Here is a 24,193-nt window from a genome sequence, read left to right on the forward strand (position 1 = left end):
AAATATGAGAAAGGTTATTGAGATGGACTCTGCAATCATCTATAACATTAGATTTGCTCTTCCTAACAAACAAATAATGTACTTTTTCATGATGTGTATAAGCAGACTGTGACTATTGTAGAGTACAAACTTTTAATATCCAAAATCAAAATGAACTTTCTATTTAATTTTTGCCTGTCAAAGAAGTTTTAATCTGAAAGATTTTAATATATACACTTTCTCCCCCTGGTCACACCAGAGATAGCACAGTGTTAATATTCTTAATGTAAAGACCTTTCACAACTGCTAGTTGAAGACTTAGAATCAACATTTAATTGTTCTCAATGTTTTCTTGGATAAAAGATTTATAAAAGCCACCTTAAACAATCCTTGCTTAAGGAGACATGGTGAGTATAGATATAGAAATTTACATGAAGAGAGTTACGATATCTGAAAGGCTTGCAAAACTGTTTTTGAAGTTAAAGATGTCTACTGTGCAAATATCACTCCCCTGCTCCACACGAAATGGGTTTGACATATCTTGAAAGGTACCAGTTAACAAAGAAGAGTTTTCTACCTTTAATATCATCCAGCTGCCTGGGGGGCCCTTTTCCAGTGACAGGCATAGTGATTTTTTCTTTTCTCCTGAAGATTCATTATAACTTTTAAAGATCTGTGCTGCACCTTAATGTATTCCTCGATTTCAGTTGAAAAAGATATGCAGTTCAAATGATGGAAATTAGATATTTGTTTTTTATACACAGTCTCTTACTTTTAGCATAAAATCTACTTAGTAATTCACATAACTATCCCTGTTTCACAGCTATAAGGAAACCATTGTCTTGCACCAATCACCCCTTCCTTCCCAAGAAAGAAATAGCTGCTAAACAACCATCCATCCAAACTCTGTTTGGGCCAATTTTCTTAATGTTTCAGCAAGGCTTAATCTGTTGGCCTAAGTGTTTAGTCCCATTAACAGCTAAAATGACAGCCCACTACTTGCCGGTGCTGACAGTAAACAAGGAATGTGAGGAATGGCTTTTCACCATGACTGAGCCTCAAGCCATTTCTCTTCAGATGCTGCGGAACCTGTCCACACTGGTGGTTGCCTCCTTTCCACCATCCGCCCTGCTTCTATTTAAAAGGCACCTTCCTGGCGGTCTTGTTAGCTGATTAGACTCTGCCCTGCCCTGGCTGGCCACCAAGGGCCCATGGGGTTGGTAAGAAGTGCCATTCATCACTATTTCTTGGAAGAACACAAGGCTGAGGTGTGGGTGGGTTTGCCTCCCCAGGACTGCCATTGGGTGAACCCACTCAGTCTCCCGTGGAATGGGATCTTTGACTGTCCAAGCCTTCCCTCTGTGAGAGTGCATTGGCCCGGAGAGCAGGGCATACACTGAAAAGTGGGACTGCACCTTCCTGCCAGCAGCAGTGACCCCACAGGATGCCAAGGTGTGGGACCGGCCATGCACAGCCCTCCTCTTCAGATTTCTCCTCTTCCGCTTCCCTTTGGATGCTCTCCAAGAACCTTTAGTCAGTACATACGTCCTTTCTTATCTCCCCAGCTGCTCTTTCTCCATTTGTCACTTACATCACAGGAAGTAGCCAATAATTTTGCTGCTACTTCTACCTCTTCTGACCACACCCCATCTGTTCCATCACCCTCACAGCCCACCCACTATTTCTAAATAACAATAAAGGGGGCTGGTCATAGCCGCGATCTTTGGAGACCTGAGGATGAAGGCAACTGCCCGACAGGCCCAGGCTTTTCACTGGGGACTTTCGGGTCTCCTTAGTAGGGCAAACGTCCCCTGAAACCTCACACTACTATCCTCCACCTCCAGTGTGCGAGGAGGGAGGGAATAATGGTGCCATGTGTGTGTGTGTGTGTGTGTGTGTGTGTGTTCCAGCAAGCTGAGGTTGGACTTGGGAACAAAGAGGCAACAGGAAACCTGTAAAGTGAAGTTCACACAGCCGCTAGGGAATTTTGCAACTCCTTTCCCAAGCTCTATCAAATTGAAAAGCATGCACATTAAGAGGTGGAAAGTGGGCAAGAAAGGTGAGAGAGCAATAGATTGCTGTAATCATTCAGTGGTGTTCAGGAAATTCCTGCTCCCTGGGTGTCATGCACTGTGTGCACTGGGTGCTGGAGATGTGAGCGTGGCAAGGTGCACTTTCTATCCTCAGTCAAGGAGAGAAAGTTGGTCCATTAGCCTCCAGCTGTACCAAGGTGCGTGTACCTTCTGAATGTTCTGTCTCTGGGCCTTTGCACTTGCTTTCTGCTGCCCTGTCCTCCGGATGTTCCTGCCTCCTTACAGCTCCCTCCCTGCCTGTTTAGCCAAAGCAATATATTCTGCTCAAATGCTGTGAACTTGTGTGCACGTGTGTACATGTGTATGTGTGTATGTTTACTAAGCCTATTGAATTCTTCGATGCCTCTGTGATATGCAGTTTCCTTTGTCAAAAATAGCCTGGGAGACTCAGAAGACTTTTCCTCCACCTGCAGTCTTGGCATATATGTCACCAGCTTGGTCTTGACTGTTTCCGTAACCCCTTGACTGTACTCTAAGGCACTTCCTTCTACCTTTCTTTTACACTGTGTAAAACCTCCTTTAAGCATATTCTGCACTGTGTTGTAAGTGACATCTGACAGCTCACAGCTGTCCCCTTGCCTGGCTCTTAGCCCCTGGAGTGTGAAGCCCGTGTGTTCCTTTCCTCTGCATGGTTGTTCATACAGAACGGAGCTCAGTGGTCCTTCAAGGTCCGCAGTGTTATCTTAGTAAGGATAGACCTCAGCTGCTTAATGATGAACCCAGATCTTGGGCAGGGCCTTTATGGGGGACCCCAGCAACCCATCCCTGGTCCCTCTCATGTGCAAGGCTAGAGACCCATCTCCTCGAGGGGGTGCACCCATCTTCCCTTTCTTTCCCTGTCCAGGGACACGAGGGAGTGCAGGAGGGGGAGCAGCACGGGCCAGTCGCTCTGAGCTGTGCTTCACTTCTCTAAGGTCCTTCGGCATACGTGCCTCTAGCTCCTGCTATCACACGAAGCGTGACCCCTTCTGCTTCTCAGGCACACCTCCAAACCCCTCACCTCTGCAGGCTGGCCTATACTTTTGCTTGGTGTCATGGTTTACATCTAACATATCCTCCAAAGTCTCATGCATCTAAAGGTGGTTAGCTTATGAGGGCTTAACTTTACTGGTGGCACAACTCTTTGAGGAGGCTGCAACTGGGTGGCACTATTGGGACATGACAGTACTTACAAGAGGCAGCCCCGTGGAATGGAGTAGTCATGGGAAAGTGGCGCTGCATGCGGTCCCTGGTCCCTTCCTCTCTGGACCTTTCTCTTTTTCTCTGCTTCTTGGCTGTGTGGAAGCAAACAGTTTTTGAAGATTAACAAATATGATTTATAGAATGAGAAGAACTCAAGAAGAAGGCATTCCCCAGGGAGAGGGAACACAGAAAGACATTTGACTGAGTGGCTTTGTGTCTATATTTCTCTTTCTGAGGTATCTGACCCAGATGCTACTGTGAAAGCGCAGGGGTGTCCAGTGACTGTCCAGCACCGCCACAGATTCTGACTGGCTGAAGGATGATCTGGAGGGTAGGGGATGAGATGCTGTTGGAGGAAATGATGCTATGATGGGGCGTCAAGTCCCAGCTCCTCTTCCTGCCCCTGCCCTCCCCACGTGTCTGTCTGTTCCTCACCCACTTACAGAGGAGGCAAAGGGGTTGCTGCAGGAGGCAAGCGCTGTCCTTAGAGCACATCCCACTGTGCATGCACTCCACCACAGCGGCCCAGGGCTGAGCAGCTTTAGAAAGAGTGGATGGTTTGCCGGGAGAGGGGAACAGAAAGTAGTCCATCTTCATTTGGAGAAGTCTTTTCAGGTGGGAGGTCATTCTTTTTGAATTTAGAAATTTGAATTTTGTAATCAGTCAACCTTGGTTCTGGTTCTTCATAGAATAAGACTCCTTTTCTTAGCTTAGCTGAACGTGTGTGAATTTCACCCCAAATGGGAAAAAATAGGCCATATTCAAAACTGAAAATGAAAATCCATTGCAGAATCTTCCCAAAAGCTGTGTTATTAGAGTTACCACCATTCAGTTGGATATTATCAAGGCAAAAACATTAAGGCATGAATTGCTTACACTGCCGCTCCTCGTCCCCGCGCTCATAAATGACTGTTTGCAGCCGCCCCATCCATCTTCATTAACACTGGGAGTGATTTGGATTGGTGGGGACACGGCATCTATGCGTGTGATGTCCTAGCAATGGGCGATTTAGTATGAAAAGCACACCATGTCTCAAATTTTTCTTATTTTACAAACAGTAATTTCTGCCAGGAATTATTCCATGATTTATGTATAATTTCATGCAGATGGTTATTTAAATATAAATAGAGAAATGTGTTATTTAATATTATGTCTGCCTCTACTGAGTTGGCATTCCCACATCGAAGAATGTAATGTCATAAATAAAAGATAAAAAAACAGCCCTAAGCCACATACTCATCAGAAGATAATTGTGTCTGGCCCTGAAGTGACCTCCAATTAACTTTCTTAATATTTTCCAGTTTCTTGAAAAAGAAACTGAAATGGAGTCTTTTGGGGAGATGTGTTTACAGTGTAATGGAAAACCTCTTTGTTTACCTAATTAAGCCTACATTCTCCCAGTAGTAAAAACAACTCCCTCCTCTGCTAACCAACCTACTTTTCTCCTCTGTAAATGCTAACTTGTGACAATAAACTAACACAGGAGGGACACAACTGGGAAGCCAGGGACACAGAGGGGAGGGCCAGTGGTCTCCACTTCATTAATGCCAGTGTATCTTTCATCAGGAATGCCAGAGTTGTTTGCCCCAAAATGGTTTTATAATAATGAAAAGAGGAAACATGAGGGAAAAAAATCAAATATTATAATTAACCTCTTTTGTTTGAACAAGATCTAATTTAGGGGCAGCAGGTTGAAAGTGAGAATTTTTATGAATGCCAGAACATTGCTTAAGCTGATATCCTATAACATTTTTCAACCAAAATCTCTAACCTGGAGAAAGGACAATGAGACATTACAAAACGGGAGGAAACAGGGCTGTTCCACAGGGCTCCACCTTCTCTTTGTCGCCCTCTAAACCATCTCCTGGGCTATTCTAGTCAGAGCTCTGAGAACTCTCCACACTGTATTGGCTTCCACCCAAGAGAACTGAATTAGAACTCAGCAATGTTTCCCTGCCCCAGGAAGATGTCATGTCAAGCAGCACAAAAGAAGACACAGGTGCAGGCTTGTGTGAGGATCCACTGGCCCGCCCGGTGCCAGTGTTCACATTCTGCTGATTCCTGTGTTCACATCCTTAGCCTAAATCTTTCTTTTGCACTTGCAAACCTCCCAAGATAATAGGAGATCCCCGCTAGAAGAACCAGTGTCCAATTAAAATCAAGGATGTGAAGCTGCAAGCAATTGTTTTCATTATTTATCTCTCTTCTCCATTTTACCTTTGTCATGGAATTGGGTTTGAAGATTTTCTTTTTCTTCACTGGTTTTGTCCACCATACTACCCCTTCCATCCCATAGCCCCTTCTCTCTGTTTTAAGACTCTACCTCAAGTCCTCTACCTACATCTGGAGCAGGCATCATCTTCATACCTATTTGCGTGTGTGTGTGTGTGTGTGTGTGTGTGTGTGTGTGCTCTTTTTTTCTTTCTAAGAATCCTGGAGCAGCTTGGCTGTGAATGTTACCCTGGTTTGCAACTTATAGGAACTGGAAAGTCTAGTCCCATTTTTCTGACAGTTTAATTCTCTTCCCTAGGTTTCAGATCTCTCATTTGAAAATTATGGGTTTCCTTCTGGTGCTCACATCCTATTCATCTAGAGGGCCACTGAGAGCTCCTGCCCAGGACTGCAACAGGTGCATCTGCTGGCTCCACTGGGTCTACTTAGGCCTTCATTCTGTCTCCTGGGCATGTACTTCCCACTGTAGAAATCTGCAGCCCTTGATGGAACTTGGTGCTTTCAGCTCTCTTGAATACATGAAAGACTCTTGTAATGTAGAGGCAAAGTGAACTCAAGTTGGATTTCCTGGTTTTGAGCCCAGCTTCCACACTTACCAGCTGATGGCCTAGAAGGACTCAGGCAAATTACTTGACCCCTGCAAATCTCAGTTCTTCATTGCCACAGAGGACATGATGGTAATAACAAACCTTATTTCATAGGGTTATGAGCCAAGAAGGGCTCAGTAGATACTAACCATCAAAATGAGATCATCTAGTTTAGAAAACAGTTTTCATAGTAAAGATTAAACTGTAAAATAGACAAGAATGTGTTAGACACGAATAACTCAATATTATCCTTTTAAAGAACATAGCATTAGCTCTAACACCTGCATGTACAGCGATGCCTGGTGGGGGCTGTGCTTGGCTCACATCATAAGAAATGTATGCAGTTATCTTATCTGCATCCTAAAACTGGCTTCTTTCTTAATAACTCTTTATACAGACAGTGTCAAAAAGGCAAGTGGATTTAGTCCTCTAGACTAAGTGACATTTAGAAAAAAAAGCCAGTATCTCTGCAAAAAGCAATTTTAAAAAATCGTAGTTGTATGTATTAAAATAAACTGATATTTTCAAAGTGAGAACTATGGCATTATTATAAATTTAAAATGCTAAATCTCCCATTTTATTTCTAATAGGAGACTGAGGCTTGTTTGGCTCAAGTAACTCTTTGTATATCCATGTTTTGCAGAATCCTGTGTCTTTGAAAAGCATACCCTTCCCAGCAACCCAAATTATTTAGCTCATGGTGTTAAATGAATGTGTGGCACTGAACTTGGCGTCATTTTATATTAAATAGTTTGTGCCATTCTAAGGTTGAACTTTAAGAAGGACGTTACCAGATATAGAAAGATCAAGGAAGTTAATATGAATACCCTGTTAATGCTGTTTGCAATGTAAGACGTACAGTATACAATACAGGAAGTATCACACTTCAAGGGACACACTGCTGAAGTAGAAAACCAGAGAAAGTCTGTTGAGATTAGCAAATAATGCATAGTGATTCATCACAAATTGCTTTATTTTATGTATTTATGTATTTATTTCTTTTTGGTACAGGGAATTGAACTCAGGATGGTACAATTGCCAGGCAGGCACTGTACCACTGAGCTGTATCCCCTGCCCTACAAATTGCCTTTATAAAACACAAATATTCTGCCTGTGTCTCTATTTTTGGTCTTCAGGAAGCCACGAAGCAGAAAGTTTGTCACTAGCCACACCTCTGACTCGTCCTCTACGTTCCAGCAGCTTGGCTGTGCGGAGTCTTGCTCCTGGCCTTGCCTTTCTTTTTCTGTCCGCTGCTGACACGGCACCATCCCAGGGCCCAAAGCAACCTGCATGCTGCTTTACAGCCAGCCTTCGGCCCACCAGTGCCATTGCTGGCAAATCCAGATCAAAACAGAACACCAGAATCCCACCAAACCTGACTTTGCTTTCTAATGGGCGTTCCGTGATTGTCTGCTGAATTTCTATGAATCCAACAACTTGGACTCTAGACTTAAGCATCATTCTTTGATTTTCTCGACCAGTGATGACAAACCTTTTAGAGCTTTTGATGATACACCCAGCCTACTGTGGCACATGTGCCATAGGTTCGTCACCAGTGGCCACTGAGAATCATGTTTCTTTTCTTTTTTTTTTATGGTACCGGGGATTGAACCCATGCCCTTGCCAGGCAAGTGCTTATGCCACTGAGCTAAATCCCTGGCCTCCTATTTTTCTTTTTTTCTTTCTTTTTTATTTTGAAAAGGGAATCAAACTCAGGACCTCACAGTTGCCAGGAAGGCTCCATGCCACTGAGCTCTTTCCCCTGCCCTGGAGAATTCTGTTTCTGAGAGTTGCTCCCCCACAAGGATGGCCGCATCTGTCCCTGTTACACATGTGCAGGGCCTTGAGAAGAATCTAGGAACTGCGATCTGAGCAAGTAGAAGACCAAAATCTCATGGTAATAATTAAATAGCTGATGATACGGGGGCAGCAAATGTATCCTTAAGAAATTAGCAGACATGTTAGTGACTTAAGACTGTCTTAATCAGTGTATATAGTTCATTCTACTAGTATTTGGTTATTTTCACAACCACTAGTATTTGTCTACAAAAAAAAATCACAGAAAAATAGAGATATAAATCATAAACACTTGGCACACACTTGTAATCCCAGCACTCAGGAGGCTGAGGAAGGAGGATTGCTGTGAATTTGAGGCCAGCCTGAGCTACAAAAGTCAGTTCAAGGCCAGCCTGAACTGCATAGTGAAACCCTGTCTCAAAAAATAAATAAATAAAATAAAAATACTAAAATCACAAAGAATGATTTTTAGAAGTATTGGAGAATTGCAGAATCCTAAGTCACATTTTAACAGAAATTTTATTGATCTTTTTTGGGGCCACATTTCTAGTTCTATACATTGAACTCCGTGGAGAGAGAATGCAGCCAAACTAAAGTGATTTCCTCTTAATAAGACAACACAGGTGAGTCTTCCCTACGATCGAGGCTCAGTTTTTCACTAAACCATTTTGGTCTTGGACTAAAACTTCCAAACTACAGGCATTGAAAAAATAAAAGCCTCTGGCTGGGTTATTTGTCCTCCCGACTGTGTTTTAGGGTTGTGAAACCCAAAAAAACTTTTCCTATGGATCCAAGGATTCACTGGCACTTGTTAATAGTTAAAATAAGGTAATTTTAAAATTACTGTCACAAAGATAAGCAAAAAGTGTTTTCAGGAAATGTGATGAAGCTGAACCCAATCAAGACTTGGGATCCTGTGTTTTCCCTGGAGGGAGGGAGGCGGGTGGTGCAGTCTACAGGCAGGCAGGCAAAAGTGGAGGAGTAACTGTCCCACTAGAGAACCCCTCTGAGCACAAACCCACGGGACAGTGTCATCTGCTGAGGAAAACATCAGCTACCTTCAGAAATTTAAACAGAGACACGTTAGTGAATACTCAGTTAATTCTTAAAAATACACTTAGAGAAACAATTCACTTACCCCTGTAGTCTTTATGGAATTCTCTAAACACTGGCATATTGAGATATAGAAATAAATATCCATTCAACCAAATAGATTAATTCAACAAATCTGCTCTTATATATGTAAAAGTGCTCAAAAATGCACAGCCTGAAAAGAGAGAGAAGATGAAGAATAAACCGAAAGCAAGTTGAGACTTCCAATATTTGAAAGCTTCAAATAAATGTATTTAATGTCTTCACATTACAAGAGAAGTTTATACAGCTTTAAGCAAGCCTCAGATAATCATACGCTGATTGACCCAAAATGTGCATTTTATTGCCTTCAGCCTCCCAAGCACAATTTTAGCTTCTGTCCAAGGACTGTCCTCAGAGCACACTGTCCCCATGTGAGAACCACACATTTCTTCCAGCTCCCCCCTTCAGAAAGTTTTCCTACATTCATTTAATTCTGAATCCGATTTCATTGGTCTAAAATTTTGAACATGTCCAACTACAGTGTGTTTCCCTCTTACAAAACTCGAGACAATGCCGGGAATTCATAGTAAGTTCCCCTATTCAGCCAGACATTTCTTGAGGGAATTGCAAAGGCTCTGTGAAGAAGCAGTTAATACGTACATATCTCTCTGAAATTGGCAAATGTCTTTTATTTCCTCTAATATTCTAGCCAGAGATCTGAGCTCATTTTTTTCCCTGTCCATAGGCTCAAAAAAAAAAAAAAAAAAAAAAAAAAAAAAAAAAAAAAAAGACTGTATTCGCTAATTATACATCCTGAAAAGAATTTGGTTCAGTGTAAGATGATCCCAGTGATATGCTAATCCCTTTTTCTGCCTGGTGCTGCCCGAAGCTTGTGTCTAACATTTTTTTCAACTGTATGACAATAAAAGTTCTGGCAACAAAAGAAATAAATGGGCAGCTAAAGAAGGTATAGCTAAACACATGGCGGCCGCGCGCCCCGCTCCTTCTGGCTGCGCTTTTGTGGGCTTCGGTTTGGTATCCTCAAGTCAATAGCCGAAATCCAGCCACCTTAGCAACTTAGTATGACACCCAAGCCCTCTCTCTTTACATTCATGAATAGTCAGCACCCAGCAGACAAAATAGAACTAATCTTTTTTGACAGAATTGTTCAATTTTGGAGGAAAAGCTTTTGAGTCTTCCACACTCGCAGAATATGAGACAACAATGGCCGCAATCAAATTTTAAAAACAACAGTGGCCAACAGGGCTGGAAGAAAAGTGCCTCCGAATTAAACAGCACATTCAGGCAGTCCCAGTGGTCGTAAACTTGGGGCAAACATTAATTTCAATATGAGACAGAGGCAGAGAGAGAAACAGAAAGGGGAGCCCGCAGCCCTGTTGTGACTTCAGTAATTCCTTCTACTGTGACACATTTTTTCTATTTTTTTCTTCTTCTCCTTTTGCTTTTTCTTTCTTCTTCTTTTTTTTTTTTTTTTTTTTTTTTTTTTTGCATAGACTAATACAAATACAGTATTTCTTTTTTCAAAAAATAATTTTTTGGGGGGCACAATGAGTCGCAATGAAAAATGCTTTTTTACCCAGCAGCTTTTGTAGTCATTTGAAGGCTATTTTACCATTTAGAAATCCTGTAATGTATCCGTCACTTACAAGTCTAACATGTGCTAAAAAAGAATCTTCTCTCCAATCCTTCCCCCTGCCCCCATTTAATACAAGGCGTCTGTACCTTAGGAGGCAATATGAACAAGAGGAAAAATCTACCCAGTTCATGGCAAAAACAGAAGTTAGCATGGTCCATGCAGCTGCAACACTGCATTTAAAATTCAGTTTCCTCATAGGAAGAGGGCTAATCCTGCCCTCGTAATTCCCTACAGCCAAAATGTGCCCCCTCCCCGCGTGACAGTGCAATGCAAAGACACTAGCACGCTTATCTTGCCTAACCAGATGGCCGACTTGGATCAATGCACACACGCCACGATCAATGGGAGAGATAAAGAATTAGGAAAACAGTGGTACATGCTCCCAGTAAGCTTGTACACTGCATAATTATTTTATGATTCTACACATGGCTACATGTGATACTGAAGCAGAGAAGGAAAGGATAATTAGAGTGCCAGGAAGAATTTTGTAGTAGACTACACTGTGTCTGTCAGCACTTCCACTCTAGCGAACTCACTGCCCTTATCTAAAGTGAATTTAGAAAACATGAGCAAAAATGTCAGGGAAGGTATTTCCATTTTTGCCAGGTCCTGTCATGTCCCAAAGCCTAGTTCAAAGCCAGAGGAGACTGGCTGGGATTTGGATATGCTCCTCATCATTAGCCACCCCTAGCTGCCCCACCAAGGAAACCCCGCAGATAATATTTGTAGGTGATGCAGACTGTAACCAGGAGAAATTCAGTCTCCAAGTAAGTCAGTCAAGTTCACTCAGTAAAACAGAGCAGGACGAAGCAGCCCGTAATTTCTGTGTTCTCGTTGGCTAACCAAAGCAGGGTTTCGAGCAGGTTAGTTACACACTTCAAACTCAGGAAAAATGGGGACCTACATCCCTTTTCTCCATCAAGGTTAGAAGATGAGTGTACAGACTGAGAAGCTGGCATAAGGCTGCTCTCTTCTGAATTTAGGCCAAGGTCACAAACTGAGACAATAAATTGCCACAATCCTCACTATGATAATGTGTTCACCAGAAAAGCAAAACATTCCTTCAGCTTCCACTATATGGCAGACTTAATAAATGATTATTATTGCAAATATCAGTCATCCCTTACTTTGTACTACTCCAAAATTTTATTCTTTTATCACCTTGTGTTCAATGAAAATAGAGGTAGGTTCTCCTTTGGATTTAAGATCCAGTTTGCATGCCAATTAAAATATTCTATAAACTTTGCACCACTTTTTACATAAAGGCAGGAACTGAGGTCTGAAGTTAGACACAGTTTCCTTCCATTAACAAAACTGTGGGGTAGCTGGTTATTTGGAGGAGTCTATCGTATCAAATTCCAAATCATTCAATAAATACAAATGAATTTCTAAAGTTCAATAAAGTCTGGAAAAAACTGAGAGGAAGGAAAAAGAATATTGACAACTGTGAAAAGCCTTAGTCATCGTCATTGTAAGCTAATGTGTTGGGATAAATACGAAGCTCCAAGTTTTCACGATTCTGTAGTTCTTTGTAATGTTCTCTGTGAAGTATTTTGCTATCACTCCCCAATATCTCTCCTCAACCTCAGAAAAAATAGACAGCCAAATTTGCTATATATAACTAACACTTAGCTTTCCTGCCCATCATCAGATTTGGAGACATATCCTGGTTTGAGAATAGGATACATATTTCCATATTTAATTTTAGTTTAAAATCTTTGAAAAGCCAGGCTATTGTTTTACATTTTAGAGCTTATTTTCCATTCTTCAGAGATAAGCGTAAACATGCTCTGTCCGGCAGTAGGATACAGGTTCATTGAGGCTTCCTCTTACTGCAAAATTGAATTCCACCTGGACCACAATTGACATCACTTAGCTGAGCTGGTAGGAAGTGAGATGTAATAGTCAATCTTTTTTTGTACAGAAACTTTTATTTTATTGTGTATTTTACCAAAGGAAGATTATACAACTTGGAAATTTTTAGAACTCTTTCCTCCTTGGCAATACAATGCAGGTATCTTTGTACATCAACAATTGCATCTCTACAACATTTTAGATGTCTAAACAGCGCTTTGCTGTACTGACAAGAATTTACTTAACTCATCCTACATTTTTGTCTTTTTTTAGAAAAAGAGGGTAAAGCCAATGAAAATAAAGCAGAATAAAACCAATCAAAATAAACCAGTATAAGTGATATAGGACCTCAAAACCTTATGAAATCAGTAATAATTACCATAATGCCTTTTGATGTCTTCAAAATAGCTGCGGATATCTTTGGGTATAGTAAAAATTGAACAGAACAAAATAGAATAGAAACAAAACAATGAATGCCTCTCCAGCAGTGGCCTGCCTCTCTGCTTCCCAGCTGCCAGGACATGAGCAGCTCCCCTCCAGCTCTTCACTGTACCCTTTGCCATGAGAGCCACTTGACTATGTACTGAAACCACTGAAACCGTGAGCCACATTAATCTTCTCCTTTAAGTTGCCAGTGTCAGGATTTATGACCTAACGACAGAAAAAGTGAGCAATACATAAAAGAAATGTTTGTGTGTTTCAGAGGGAGGAATCTATGAGTAGGAATCTTTGGAATAAAAAGAGTTTTTGTGATTTCTATGAGGCAAAACTGAGTTTGCCTCAACCCTGAGCTAAAGGCAAAGGAGACACTGGTTGTAGCACAGGGAAGTCGAGGGAGCTACCCCTCTCCCTTCATTCAACTAAAAACACAACACTACCCTAATGGCTGTCAGTGTTTAAATCCAGCAGGCTGCAATGCCCAAAACAGATTACTCACACCAGTGAGAGAGGGAATGGGAGGAACCTGGAGTCAGAGGTTTCTGACCCCTAAATTCTGGAAGGCTGAGTCATGAGGTTGTTGCTCTTCCTCCTCCCTGTCTTCCTCTTCACTTTTGCCTGTTCCTGCTGCTACCGTCCATGATCCTCAATAAATGTAGGTACTTACTGTCAGGTGTACACTTGGCAGTTCTTTCCTTATCACATGGAAGAACCTGAATTATTTTTGGCCCATTCAACTTTAACAGTTGGACCTGAGTACTAGTAAACCAGAAAACCACAGGAAACTGTGTGCTCTCAGCTTAGTAGTACCCATGGCTCCCTACAAAAGCAAACCTAAATTCTGTCAGGAGTAAACCACTACCATGTTAGACTCCCAGGTTTTCAAGGGTTAAGATGAATGAAATCTAGGTTTGCAATCAGAGGTCACCAGCCACATAAGGAAATAACAATCCAGAAGGGAGAGCCACTAAAAAATAAGAAAGAATAGATTTTAGTCTTCTAAGATGAAATTATCAGAACTTACCAGACAGATTATAAAAGTAATGTGTACAAACTTTAAAAACTAAACTCACATTTCACTAATGTTTCAAAAACAAAGAATATAAAAAATGACAACTTCAAAAGACAAATAGTATTTCTATTTTTTCAAATTTATTGAGGAATAATTTATATCCCATACACTACCACCATGTTAAATGCATAATTCAATGAGTTTTGACAAATGCATCTATCTAGAAACTGTTACCAAAGCAACACCAAAGTGTTTCCATCAGCCTCTGATGCTGCCTCTGCTTCAGCCCAGTTGATCACCCGCTATCTATGGCCCTAGGTGACCACTGACTTAATTTAACAAATGACATTTTTTAGAACTTTGCATCAACAGGTCATATAAATGCATTTCACATATTTTTTAATCTGAGTTCCTTGACTCAACACATAACTTTGAAGTTCATCCATTTTATTTTATATGTAAGTAGTCCATTTCTCTTTATTACTGAATGACTCTACTGTTTAGTTGCATCACATTTTGTCCCTTCACTCCTCAATTAGTGGACCTTTGAATTGTTTTTAACTTAGAGCTCTTGAGAATAAAAACTCAATAAATGTGCACAGAGAAGTCTTTGTGTGACTTATTCTTCTGTTACACTGGAGGAGGTACCTAGTAGGGCAAAGCCTGGTCATGTGGTAGTCTATGTTTAACATTTGAAAAACTACCAGAACAGTTTTTGAGATTTGGTACAATTGTACCATTTTTACATCTCACCAAATCCACAGGTGTTGCAGTTGGCCAACATCTCCTTTGACATTTGACACCGTCAGTTTTAATTTTAGCTATTCTAATGAGCATGTTATCAAAATCTCATTGTGGTTGTAATTTGCATTTCGGTATGATGAATAATAGGCCTTTTCGTCATTTGTGTATCTTAATTTATTGACATGTTTGCTCAAACCTCTTGCCAATTGCATTTTTAAATTTTTTTATTTACACAAGTGCTTTTTGAATCCTAGATATTAGTTTTACTATATATGTTTTCTTCCATTTTGTTACTTGTCTTTTCTTCTTTAATGATGTACAATATTTTGAAGACCAAAAGCATTAGGCTTTGAAAGAGTTAAGTCAATTTATCAATTATCTGCTTCATAGTTTATGCCTTTTTGTGACTTATGAAAGAAATATTTGCCTGTTTCAACTTTGCAAAGATGTTTGTCACCTATACTACGTTTTGAGTTTTGCCTTTTATATTTAGAAATTTTATCCATTTGAGGCTAATGCACAGTAAAGTAAAAGCCTACCCATATTTTTCCCTTTCAGATAATCTATTATCACAGCACTGTCTGATGAAAAGATTCTGCTTTCCCTATTGGGTTTTCCTGCACTTTTGTTGAAACATCAATGGGCCACATACATGTAACTGTGTTTCTGATCCTTTTCTGTTCTATTGATTTACCTATTTATCCTTTTGTCAATGGATCTTTGTAACTTTATAGTAAGTGGGAATGAGGCAATGATAGCCTGTCATTTTGTTCCTTGAAAACATTGCAGTGGCTCTTCCACTTGAATTCTAGCATGCCGTTTTCTGTAAGATTGCCCACTGAAGCACTGATTAGTATTGCCGTTAGTCTGTAAATCATTTGAGGATAAATAACACGCTGACAGCACTGAGTCTTAATTCCTGATCATAGTACCTCTCTCCTTAGTTTAAGACTTGCAGTTTTCCTCTCAGGAATACTCTGCAGTTTGTAGTGTAGAAGTCTGGTAAATTCCTGATGACGGGACTTGCAAGTATTTTGACTCTAGATTTTATCTTAAATGGATTGATTTTTCTTTCTACCTAACATTTATGACCTTTACTTATTTTTCTTGCCTTACTGCTATGGCAACTGTTCTCTAATATAATGTTCTCAATCACTTAATTTCTCATCAGTAAGTATATTAACTATACTTAGGTTTTCCATGGCTAAACTTTGTCAGATTGAAGTATCTCTCTTTTTTTAAATTGCTGAAAGTTTTTAAAATCATAAATTGATGTTGAATTATATCAGAATATTTTGACTCTGGAAATTCTTATGTGTATTTTTCTTTATTGTATTAGTATGTTGACTGCACTTACATAATTGGTTTTATACATTTAAACTGCTTTGCATTCCTGGTATAAACTTTCCTTAGCCATAACAGCCTAGTTTTCTAAATATATTATTGTATATTGTTTACTAATATTTTGAATTTTACTGGTATTTAAGAATTTTTAGTAATATTTTACTAATATTTAATAATTTTTTCTCTAGGTTTATCTTTATTTTCCCCTTTTGTAATATCCTTATCAGTTTTTTATAATAAGGAGGTGATAACTATATAGCAGTAGGTTTGGTTGTATCTATATACTTATCACGAAACATGCAAGTGTTCAAGTTTCTTACAAAATATAAAAGAAACATATGTTCTCTTAAAGAAATTATTTGTTAGGAATAAAATGTTATGAGGATGGGTCATTAAGAGCTCTGGTTAAATGTTAATAGAGATCTTCCCTAATCATACTATCTAACAGAACATTACTGACACATTGATCTTAGCTTCTTTCTTTTTTTAATTTGCATCATCATTAATCAAAATACTATATATATAGAAATATTATATATGTACATATATATATATGTATTTTTTATATATATACTTATCTCCTCAACTACCGTGTAAACTCCATGAGCAAATGGTCCTCCGTATTTTCCTTTTAACTCTTGGTTACCAGTTGTGACGGATTTCTTTAAACATGAAGATACGGAGAAAGACCCCGAGAGAAACAGAGGACTGGTTTTCAGTTGAACGGAGTGACAGGAAGATTGCAGGCTGTATGACTCAGCTGCCTGCATGTGAATCCTGGCTCTACCATTTACTAACAACTTAACTTAAAGCAAATTATGGTCACTCTTTTGCCTCCGTTTTTAAAACTGTAAAATAGAGTAGAAACAACACCCACCTCAAGGAATTGTAATAAGAAGTAAGTCAGTTAATACATGTGAAACATTCAGAAAAGGACTTGACATATAATAGATAATCTCTAAATGCTTACAGAGTAATTGATATGCGTGTCACTCAGACCACGCATCCACCAGACCGTCGGAGGTAGATGGGGCCGCCCTTCACGGGAGCTATTCTTTCTGTTGCATGCAAGGCCAGTCTCATCTGCCTCATGGCTCTTCCTGTCCACATCGCAGCTGTAACTGGGCCTGGAGTTTGCATTATAATTTCATGTCTGATAGGCTGCTCCTTTGAAGCTGTGCCGAGTGGACACAGCCAAGGTCTACCTCAAGCCAGATGGTCTACTGAAATGAAATGGGAATGAGGTTCTTTACAAGAAAACTATTGGGAAATATCCAAAAACACTTTGGAGAATTTATACAGGACTGCAATTCATTTAGAGGTCAGTTAACTTAGATGCCTCATTTCAGTACAATTTCTCCTTCCCTAGAGATTTGACAGGAGGTCAGTAGCCACCTCCATGGGTCCTGCTGCTGTGGTTTTGCAGGTGTCACCTGCTTTGTCCTTTTCTGGGCTGGCCTGAGCTGTCATGTTATAGATCTGATGCTGTGCTAGGTGAGCAGCCGGCATGCTCTGCAGGGAAACGGACTCCTTGTCTTGAGATGACGCAGCTTTTCTCACTTGACACATTGCTCCCTGTTGAGTAATTGTGCACACACTTGAGAGTGAACAGGATCTTCCATTATCACAGCTCCTTCTCTATTTCCATTGTTCTTTGTCCTACACGTCCCATAAAGTGCTGGACTCTTTCTCTTAGCTTATCCGCTCCCCAATAGCTGATCAGGAAACCGTCTTCCTCAGGGGAGAAAACTGCTTATGAGGTCTACTCCAAGTAGTGCTATTAGAATAACACATCCTTCCCTCAAGCTAAAACAAAGCCTTACTGTGGCCTGGCATCCTGAACTTCAGAGGGTCCTCTTCAATGCAAGCAAAGAACTGAGATCAAAGCCACTGTCTGGTCAGAAGATGCCACTTTCCTGTCTACTGCCTTCTTGTTAACAGTAGTATGTGTCACATTAGTGAAAGAAGTCCAGTTGAAATTCATAAAAATTTTAAATCATCTGTGGAAAACCAGGCAATATCCTTAGTGAGGAGAAACAAATTCTGTTCCCCTAAACTGAAAACGTGTACAGATGTTTTTCCTCACCACTTTTATTTAAGTCACCCAGCTCCTCTTCTCTTCCTTGTGAGGCAGATGGGTTAGACATAACTAGGTTTAGGGTCTTTTGGTCCCAACTTATCCCAGTTCTTTTGACTTCTCTGAATATTTGCCATTAATGTTTGGAAAAAACTGTTAGGTTTGGCCCATGAAGACCAGTTATTCTGACTTTGTTTTTTAAATTCCTTTCCATAATTTGATGTTTGAAGCCTCTAGTGGAAGAATCCGGAGACCAATTCATGGACTAGATAGGGGGGTAGCTACAGACTAGTCTCAACAGCACAGCATAGATGGGAAGGAAGGGAGGAAGGAAGGAAGAAAGGAAGGAAGAAAGGAAGGAAGGAAGGAAGGAAGGAAGGAAGGAAGGAAGGAAGGAACGAAGAAAGGAAGGAAGGAAGGAAGGAAGGAAGGAAGGAAGAAAAAGAGGGAGGGAGGGAGGGAGGAAAGAGAAAGAAAGAAAGAAAGAAAGAAAGAGAGACAGAAAGAAGAGAAAGGAGGGAGGAGGGAAGGGAGGGAGAGAGAAGGAAGGGAGCAAGGAAAGTTAAGAGAAAGAAAAGGAAGAAGAGAAGGAAGAAAGGAAGGAAAGAGAAAAGGAGGGAGGAAGAAAGGTGTTAAAAGCTCAGAATCTAGGGGGCAGGATAGATTTTTAAGGTCCCAGAGAGCCAACTGCTAATTCTATGAAGCCCAGAAAAAAATGTAATCAAAGGAGAAGGAAAGATTAGCCATTGTAGCTGGGCATTCTGAGAAGCTGAGGTGAGAGAATGGCAAATTGGAGCCCAGTGTGGGCAATGTAACCTTAGCAAGACCTTATCTCTGAATAAAAATATAGACGCAGGCTGGGGATGTAGCTCAGGGCGAAGGTCCTGGATTCAGATTCATTTTCTAGTAACATCCAGTGACACTGTATTAAACGCTGCTCGATGATCTGTAGTCTTGCTGCCAGGTGTCCTCAGGCGCGTGTACCTGACATACCTATCACTGCCTTTCCTGTCGTGTTGCCTGCTCACAGCCCACAAACCCACCTCATGGCCAGATCTGATGACCAAGGTTAGACATATGACCAAACCCTGTGTCAGTCACATTCTCCACGTTACAGGTATGAACAAAGAAACAGAAAAAGTAGCTGCTAGAACTAATGTGGGCATGTGGGCAAAGGCATGGTAACCATGTGTGACATGAGCAGATACTGAAGTAGAAAGATGGAGACAGAGAGAGACAGAGAGACAGAGAAAGAAATTTGATACTTTCCAGCTGTAAAAGTCACAACAGGCCTTGGTTTGGGGGACTTTCCTATTGCTCAAATACCATACTCCACTTTTTTTTTTTCTGTCCTCAGCACTGGGGAGAACTGGGTCATTACCATAAACTGCCTTTTATTTGTCAGAGCTTGAGTAGGTTTATCGTACCTATAAACAATGAGACTTTGAAAACGGCGCCCCCTCCAGTGCCTGTGAGCTCCATATCTCAAACCTACTCAGATCCGTGAGACTGGACTTGGACTTGACGTTCATAGCAATTACTGATCATTTTTATTTTCAGTCATTCTAAGTGTTTTCTATCATGCAATTTCACCCACCCTAACAGTAACCCTGTTGTGTACACTGTCTTTAATAATAGAAAAGCAAAGTTCTAAAGCCCACCAGTCCTTCAGGGCAGAGGCACGACTGAACATGGTACGATGGTGAGGAGGCTGGAAGGGCGCCTGCCACACGTCTCTCTTCCTCGTCTCATTAGTCTCTGAAATATTGTTAGGGTTTTTCCTGAAATCACTTTGGTCTTCCCAGTCATTAATTAAAATACAAACATCTAGGCCAATTTTCCCCAGAATGCATTCTGCATAATTCTAATCTCTCAAGATCTGTCATGGAAAAAATAAGGGAGGAAGACAAATGAAAAGGAGCCATGGAATAAGGGTCTCCTTCTCAGTGTTCAGAGGGTGTCCTGGCTGAAGTTTGATTAACACCTTTAGCTCTCAAATCAGTCTGCAAGTGTCCACTGGGCTGTAGATGTACCATTGCTTTTGTGGTAAGTGCTTGCTCTTTGGTTTTCATAAGTCAGATATGCAGAGAGTCAGATAGGTAGGTAGATAGATAGATAGATAGATAGATAGATAGATAGATAGATAGATGATAGATAAATAGCACTTTCATTTCTGCTTTGCTTTCCCTAAGCAATAGTGGCATGGAGAGGAAACTGAGAATGTCCAAACACATTAACTTTATGAAATCCTTGTGGTACATGAGCTCAAGGTCTCACACATACTACCCTGGCATCCTTCCACTAGGCTAGGCAGCCAGACCTTAAAACTTTTGTGTGTGAGAGACCTCCCTTATCACTGGCAGATACAGGAAGGCAGACAGAAAATAAGCACTTGCAAGTGGAAGGGGAGAAGGAAGATGACACAGACAAAGACAATACACATAGCATTAGAGGTATAGCTTTAGAATCAGGAAGACCTGAAGTGTCAGTTATGGCCCGCTGAGTAGTGATAGAGACATTTGGGAAAGTCCTTAGCCCTCCCAGCTTTAGCATACTTTCTGAAATGACATTTACCTTTCCAGGGAGTCATTAGGATTAAGTGAAATAGTACATGCATAATATGCTATTGAGCCCTGTTTATAGCCATGATAGTGAGCATTTAGTTCCCTGGGCCAGGAACCACGCCAGATGTCTTAAGTGCATTATTTCACTTAATCCTCAAAGTTATCTTTCAGGGGCAGATGCATGTATCTCCTCTTTATACCAGGATCTGAAGGTTAGCGACTCCAGGTAACTGGCCCAAGGAAGTGACAGCACCAGCTCTTAATATATGCAAGGTGTAGTACATTAAAAATACTGTTTGCATTGGACCCTGCAGATTCAAAGCCAGTCCTGCCTCAATTCTTCCTGCTCAGCCAGTGCCTCTGAAGCCTGTGATGGAAGCCGACATGCCAGCCACTTGTTTCTCCACTGGAGCGGGGGCACCAGCTCGGGTTGAGGATCCTGGGAGTTGGCACACTGAAGTTTGCAGAGGCTGCCTAGTGACAGGAAGTCAGTGGAGCGATGTAGAGCAGGAGTGGGCGACGAAAACACGCTCTCACTCTGTGCATGGAAGTCCGCTTTGAAAGAGAAGCTTGCTGCCTCCTCCCAGTGCTCCTGGCAACAACACTGTGGGTTTTGCTATCAAAGAACAAATGCTTCAAGACATATCTCACCCAGACACCACAGCCCTGCCCAGTAGAACTCCAGAGAAGTAACACCAAGCAGGTGAGAAGGTCGGTGCTTCCAGGGGCATCACGGCTAAGAGGCTGGCTTAAGGTTATGTGCCCTGCAGTATGAGTTCACTTTACACTGGCAGAGAGAGAAAACCGAATTGCCATCAAACTTCGGCACAAATGACCAAGGACACCGCCAAGAAAAAGAACCCGCTGGGGCACATGCGCTGCAGGCTTCGTGGCCTCCTTTGTCCTCAGCCTTCTCCTCCTGAGACTGGCAAGAAAGGCGGTGCCACAGGTTCCGGGTTCCCATCCTTGCGGCTGTGGTCACCAAGGCAGGATGCTCCTGTCCCCCGTCCCATGCGAAGGCTGGGATTGGCTCTGCAGGGGAGAGCACATCAGGCCCATCACTGTGACCCACCACTGAGAACCGAACCGGGTGATGGGCACGCAGGGACTCGCCAAGCCCAGGTCACCTGCCCGCCGGCGTGCCCCGCTGATTAAGGAGGCCACTGGCTGGAGTTGCCCTATTTATTTACAGTTGTTGTTCACCTGAAATTCGGATTTAGCCTGGCACCCTGTGTTTTTTGTGGCAGTTCTGGCACCAGAGTCACACAGGACGGGCCAGAGTAGCTCTTGACAGAGCCAGCAGATATGGCCCAGCAAAATCCAAATTTCTAAAGACACAGGTTAGTCTCCCTCTCAGGCTCAAGCCCGAGGCCCCGTCGCAGTGCTGGAGACAAGCTGTCCTCTGGGGCTGAGGTCTGGCTGCCACCCATGCAGGGTCAGTCGTTTCCATTCACCTGGGACCCAGACAGCAGCCGGGAGGTTTATGTTGACTACTTTTAAAACCAGCAATTTCTGTTTCCAAAAGCTGTTGAAATTCTACTTCAAACTTTAAATTTGTTTCTCTAGTCAAATGAACATTGATCATCTAACTAGATCACAATGCATATGCCACTTATGCATTGGGATTTATTACATTCAGAGTTAAATATAATGTTTTAGCTTAAAATGTAATGAAAAGACTAGCTGTCTTTTTTCTTTCCCTTTTCTTCTTTTTTCTTAAGAAACCAAGATATATTTTTTTAAATATTGAACTAAAAAAAAAAAATGTATCTTGCCGAAGGCCTATGCTATAAATTCCTATTGCAGAAATCAGTCTATTTAATTGAAAAATATTTAAGACAACTTTAGCCAATGGCTCAGATATTGCCAACAGTACCAGATAGTATTAAATTATTGTACAAAAGGAAGGTTTGGATGACTGGTTGAAATATATTGAAATGTAATTTATTCTTGAAAATCAGGCTCAAGAATCATGACCTTGAGGTATATTTAAAAATGAAGACACAAAATTTCCATTTTCTCTTCTCTTAGTCTTAGCAATCCTCTTGTCCTTTCCTGGAGTCTCACCCTCATATAAACTATATTAAAGATGTAGCAAAATCTAAAATAGCAGTGTCTAATAGAAATGTGCCAGACAAATATGTAATTTAAAATTTTATAGTAGCAGCATTTAAAAAAGTAGTAACAGGTGAAATCAATTCAAATATCCAAGATACCGTCATTTCAACATGCAATTAATATAAAATTATTCAAGAGATATTTTACTTTCTTTTTACACATTCACTTTATGCTTTTCATACTCAGACTTTCAATTTGGACACTCATTTTTAATTGAAAATATTTAATCTATATTTAAATATCATAAAATTTACAGGAGAAAGTGTGTTCATAGACCCACATTGTTTCAAATTATTTTATAATTTTTTAATAACTAGAGTTTCAGTTTTTTGTTCAAATGAAAATCAATTGAAATTAAATATACAGTGGCTACATTTGGCTACTATGTTTAGCTGCAATATTTAATAGCACGAAACCAAGGTTACTTTACTTCCTAGTGGAATTCCAAAAGATCATTTCGACCTTAGCTGAATAATATGTGAGCACTTTCTTTACGTTTCTAAGGACTAGTTTTCTAGGATTGCCATAACCAATAGTTGCAAACTTAGTGACTTAAAGCTGCACAGATTTATTGTATTATAGCCCTGGAGGTCAGATGTCTGATGAAGTTCTCTGGGCCAGGCATGCAGATGAGCAGTGATGCTCGCTATGGCCAGGGCTGTGAGTTCTCTGGAGGCCGGGGGGGGCAGACCCGTCTACACCCTGCCTGTGTGTCCGGGCCAGCCCCTTCTCTCTGTCTCCCAAGCACCCTGGTTTGGAAGGGCGTCCTACAGCCCTTCCCCACATCTCTCTGAGCACATTTAATAGGTTGTGGTGATGTCTCGCTGTTTTCTTTTCATTTTCCATTTCATGTGATAGTTTGCTGCCTGTATATCTTTTGCAGTGAAGTTTCTATTAAAACCTTTTGCCCATTCTTAAAGGTTGATTGTTTTTATTCAACTTGCAAAATTCTTTTTTAAAAACTTTTTTTCCTTAATTCATGGTGGCAGTACATGCAGTTTACAATTATCTTGGAGAACAGGTACATTTCATGATATGGCTTGTTTCCTTTTTTAATCCTCTACACCCTTCCTCCCTCTCCCTCCTCCTCTAATCTTTCTTCCTTCATTTCCATCTTGTTGATATTATTAATCTTAGTTCATGTTTACGGCATACAGTGTTTACATTCACTGAAGTTACTAGGTCCAGCTTTTAGTCCTTTTTTTTTTTTTTTTTTGAGACAGAGTCTCCCTATGCAGTTCAGGCTGGCCTTGAGCTCACTTTGTAGACCCGGCTGGTCTCAAACTCACAACAATCCTCCTGCCTCAGCCTCCTGAGTGCTGGGATTACAGGCGTGAGCCGCCATGCCCGGCCCAGTGTTTAGTCCTTTATCAGATATATGATTGACAATGATTTCTCTAAGTTCTTACCTTGTCTTTCCATTGTCTTAGGAATACCTTTT

General features: G+C 41.0%; 1 long non-coding RNA gene across 2 annotated transcripts in view; it reads left to right on the top strand.

Annotated features, from left to right (window-relative positions):
• The window catches only part of LOC134474232 (uncharacterized), a 192,740-nt gene extending 169,069 nt beyond the window's left edge, over positions 1 to 23,671 (top strand). The window contains exon 4 of one of the 2 annotated variants that reach the window (XR_010044952.1): positions 20,949 to 23,671. This is a non-coding gene — a long non-coding RNA (uncharacterized LOC134474232). Of the gene's footprint in view, positions 1 to 8,420; positions 8,458 to 20,948 lie in introns of those variants that run through there. The other variant, XR_010044953.1, reaches the window with a different exon arrangement.
• The last annotated feature ends 522 nt before the right edge of the window (positions 23,672 to 24,193 follow it).

This window comes from Cavia porcellus, unplaced genomic scaffold (assembly GCF_034190915.1).
Source record: "Cavia porcellus strain 051 isolate PalLab524CR breed Dunkin Hartley unplaced genomic scaffold, mCavPor4.1 scaffold_31, whole genome shotgun sequence".
Lineage (NCBI taxonomy): Eukaryota > Metazoa > Chordata > Mammalia > Rodentia > Caviidae > Cavia > Cavia porcellus.